This window comes from Capra hircus, chromosome 8 (assembly GCF_001704415.2).
Source record: "Capra hircus breed San Clemente chromosome 8, ASM170441v1, whole genome shotgun sequence".
Taxonomy (NCBI): Eukaryota; Metazoa; Chordata; class Mammalia; order Artiodactyla; family Bovidae; genus Capra; species Capra hircus.
This window is the reverse complement of record NC_030815.1, coordinates 29,098,221-29,103,035: the sequence shown is the minus strand read 5'-3', so window position 1 is coordinate 29,103,035 and position 4,815 is coordinate 29,098,221. Positions and strand designations below refer to the sequence as shown.

Genomic DNA, 4,815 nt, shown 5'->3' with positions numbered 1-4,815 from the left:
CAGCTCAGCATTTCTCATGATGTAATCTGCACATAAGTTAAATAAGCAGAATGACAATATACAGCCTTGACATACTTCTTTTCCTATTTGGAACCAGTCTGTTGTTCCGTGTCCAGTTCTAACTGTTGCTTCCTGACCTGCATACAGGTTTCTCAAGAGGCAGGTCAGGTGGTCTGGTATTCCCATCTCTTTCAGAATTTTCCACAGTTTATTGTGATCCACACAGTCAAAGGCTTTGGCATAGTCAATAAAGCAGAAATAGATGTTTTTCTGGAACTCTCTTGCTTTTTCGTTGATCCAGCAGATGTTGGCAATTTGATCTTTGGTTCCTCTGCCTTTTCTAAAACCAGCTTGAACATCTGGAAGTTCATGGCTCACATATTGCTGAAGCCTGGCTTGGAGAATTTTGAGCATTACTTTACTAGCGTGTGAAATGAGTGCAATTGTGCGGTAGTTTGAGCATTCTTTGGCATTGCCTTTCTTTGGGATTGGAATGAAAATGGACCTTTTCCAGTCTTGTGGCCATGCTGAGTTTTCCAAATTTGCTGGCAAATTGAGTGCAGCACATTCACAGCATTATCTTTCAGGATTTGAAATAGCTCAACTGGAATTCCATCACCTCCACTAGCTTTGTTTGTAGTGATGCTTTCTAAGGCCCACTTGAGTTCACATTCCAGGATGTCTGGCTCTAGGTGAGTGATCACACCATCGTGATTATCTGGGTCATGAAGCTCTTTTTTGTACAATTCTTTTGTGTATTCTTGCCACCTCTTCTTAATTTCTTCTGCTTCTGTTAGGTCCCTACCATTTCTGTCCTTTATTGAGCCCATCTTTGCATGAAATGTTCCCTTGGTATCTCTAATTTTCTTGAAGAGATCTCTAGTCTTTCCCATTCTGTTGTTTTCCTCTATTTCTTTGCATCGATCACTGAGGAAGGCTTTCTTATCTCTCCTTGTTATTCTTTGGAACTCTGCATTCAGATGATTATATCTTTCCTTTTCTCCTTTGCTTTTCACTTCTCTTCTTTTCACAGCTATTTGTAAGGCCTCCCCAGACAGCCATTTTTGCTTTTTTGCATTTCTTTTCCATGGAGATGGTCTTGATCCCTGTCTCCTGTACAATGTCACGAACCTCAGTCCATAGTTCATCAGGTACTTTATCTATCAGATCTAGTCCCTTAAATCTATTTCTCACTTCCACTTTATAATCATAAGGGATTTGATTTAGGTCATACCTGAATGGTCTAGTGGTTTTCCCTACTTTCTTCAATTTAAGTCTGCATTTGGCAATAAGGAGTTCATGATCTGAGCCACAGTCAGTTCCTGGTCTTGTTTTTGCTGACTGTATAGAGCTTCTCCAACTTTGGCTGCAAAGAATATAATCAATCTGATTTTGGTATTTAGGCAAAAGAACAATGAGAGCAGAAATATAAGTTGGGCTATGAAGTCAGAAACCTGTTTCAATCTTACTTCCACCATTAACTATTTATGTAAATCTGTATGAACAAGTCACCTAACATCTGGGTGCCTCAGCTTTCTCATCTTTATTATGAGATAAAATACTTCACTGGATAATTATCATTATCTGAAATCGTGATTGTGAAGAAGCCTGGCACAAATGTAGGAGATCAATAAACACTAGTGGAATTAAAACCTTAAGCAGTACTAAAATTATCATTACCTATATATAGCCCAAGGATGCATAGGCTAACAATTTGAATGACTAAACCTTTAGTTAATATGAAGTGATTGGAATACAAAGTGATTGGAACTTTGGTGTGTTAGGGAATCTGGTTAAAATGCAGATCCCAAAGCTCTACCCAAAGATGTGGATTCATTAGGACTAGCATGGAGGCTGGATATCTGCGTTTCTAACACACTCCTTGGGTCTATGGATTACACATGGACAAAAATGATACCAAGGGCAAAAGCATAATTTAATCTGAAAAATTAGATTAATAGGTTGATAGCTCTATAGTCAACTTCCACCATAAAATAAGGGCCAGAGGGTAGGAGGCAGATGGAAAGTGAGCAGGAAAGTTTCCAGCCAGCCCCCCTGCAACTGACTAGAGGTATAGGATTCTGGCTGAATGACAGGATAATTCAAAGAATGAAGACATCTGTTCTGCTGGGGTTGTAACTGACCCCAAACAGTTCCAAGTGTTTTGATGTTAGAAAAGGCCAAACTGTATTTTTCTCTCCCTCTGTGCTATTTCAACCACAGATAAGCCTTAAAGCCATGTTTATTTCAAAACAAATATAATCCATATGCTTGTCTTGTTTAGACTTGAGTCAAAACTATTTGGGGTGTCAATTTATAAGCAAGAGAAACTCTTTATCATGAAAGCCACAAAGATGAACTAACCTACCTTTGGTAAGTATATTTTAACAATAAATATTCAGAATTGAAGACAGGAGGCCTAAAATGGGGGAAATAGGAAAAAGAAGGCTGCAATTCAAAATCAGTTAAGAAGCATTTTTCTGCTGCTGCTTAATGTTTAGTTCAGTTCAAAGCCAGCATTCCCAAGTGCTTTGAACTCTTAATTTACTGTTTTCGTGGATCCATCCTTTCACTGCGGGCATACAGAAAAGGCACATTTTAACCAAGGGTGAAGTAATTTTGATAGTTCATCATGATACTTGGCTTACTTTAAGCTATTTTTTTAAAGGTCAGATTTTTCATGCAAGAAACTGGCATTTAATCACAAACAAGCTACAGTGCTATTTATGTTTATTTCTTGAGACTGAGCCAAGTGCTTTAGAAAGTAGGACAGCTTTCCTGTCCTGTAGGCCCAAATTTAGTCACTGCTTTTATATAGCCCTTTTCACAACCAAAGCCCACTTGCTAAGAACTTGATAGACCAAAGACAACCAAACTATTTTTGTCACCAGGGACAGAATAGGTATCTACCCATTGCCCAGTGCGGCCCTATACCCTCCATGAGGGTAGAAGCAGAAGAGATAACAGTGAGAATCTACCAAATCCTCGACTAGAGAAAACCTGGCCCCTGCTACACTGTCCAGGCTGACTTGAGGAGGCAGGGCGATGTAGTCAGGATAGAAAAGGTTTGCAGGACTGAAGTGCTGGGTTGAAATCTTGACTCTGCTCTTGTCTCCAGTGAAGGTCTGAATCTCCTCAAGTCTTATCTATAATAAGGGGAGGCAATGCCTTGCAGAGTTATTCTAAGTGGTAAAACAGATAACATGTGTAGAACGTACGTAGTGGCAATCAGTTCAGTTCAGTTCAGTCGCTCAGTCGCGTCCGACTCTGCGACCCCATGTACCGCAGCACTCCAGGCCTCCCTGTCCATCACCAACTCCCAGAGTTCACCCAAACCCACGTCCATGGAGTCGGTGATGCCATCCAACCATCCCATCCTCTGTCATCCCCTTCTGCTCCTGCCCTCAATCTTTCACAGCATCAGGGTTTTTTCAAATGAGTCAGCTCTTCGCAACAAGTGGTCAAAGTATTGGAGTTTCAGCTTCAACATCAGTCCTTCCAATGAACACCCAGGACTGATCTCCTTTCGGATGGACAGGTTGGATCTCCTTGTGGTCCAAGGGACTCTCAAGAGTCTTCTCCAACACCACAGTTCAAAAGCATCAATTGTTTGGCGCTCAGCTTTCTTTATAGTCCAACCCTCACATCCATACATGACCACTGGAAAAACCATAGCCTTGACTAGACAGACCTTTGTTGGCAAAGTAATGTCTCTGCTTTTTAATATGCTGTCTAGGTTGGTCATAACTTTCCTTCCAAGGAGTAAGCGTCTTTTAATTTCATGGATGCAATCACCATCTGCAGTGATTTTGGAGCCCAGAAAAATAAAGTCAGCCACTATTTCCACTGTTTCCCCATCTATTTGCCATGAAGTGATGGGACCGGATGCCATGATCTTAGTTTTCTGAAAGTTGTGGCATTACAAAAAGGATATTGAGAGGAGATATACACCCAGGTGCAAGTAAAAAGGAGATATATTACCTATCAGAGTTCAGTTCAGTCGCTCAGTCGTGTCCAACTCTTTGCGACCCCATGGACTCCAGCATGCCAGGCCTCCCTGTCCATCACCAACTCCCAGAGTTTACTCAAACTCGTGTCCATTGAGTCAGTGATTCCATTCAACCATCTCATCCTCTGTCGTCCCCTTTTCCTCCCACCTTCAATGTCAGCTCTTGGCATCAGATAGCCAAAGTATTGGAGTTTTAGCTTCAACAGCCATCCTTCCAATGAATATTCAGGACTGATTTCCTTTAGGATGGATTAGTTGGATCTCCTTGCAGTCCAAGGGACTCTGCATATAAGTTAAATAAGCAGGGTGACAATATACAACCTTGATGTACTCCTTTCCCTATTTGGAACCAGTCTGTTGTTCCATGTCCAGTTCTAACTGTTGCTTCCGGACCTGCTTACAGATTTCTCAAGAGGCAGGTCAGGTGGTCTGATATTCCCATCTCTTTCAGAATTTTCCAGTTTGTTTTGATCCACACAGTCAAAGGCTTTGGCATAGTCAATAAAGCAGAAATAGATGTTTTTCTGGAGCTCTCTTGCTTTTTCGATGATCCAGCAGATGTTAGCAATTTGATCTCTGGTTCCTCTGCCTTTTCTAAATCCAGCCTGAACATCTGGAAGTTCACGGTTCACATATTGCTGAAGCCCAGCTTGGAGAATTTTGAGCATTACTTTACTAGTGTAGTGAGATGAATGTAATTGTGAGGTAGTTTGAACATTCTTTTGCATTGCCTTTCTTAGGGACTAGAATGAAAACTGACCTTTCCCAGTCCTGTGGCCACTGCTGAGTTTTCCAAATTTGCTGGC

At 41.2% G+C, this 4,815-nt stretch overlaps 1 pseudogene; it reads right to left on the bottom strand.

Annotated features, from left to right (window-relative positions):
- Nucleotides 211-893, bottom strand: LOC108636653 (annotated as a pseudogene).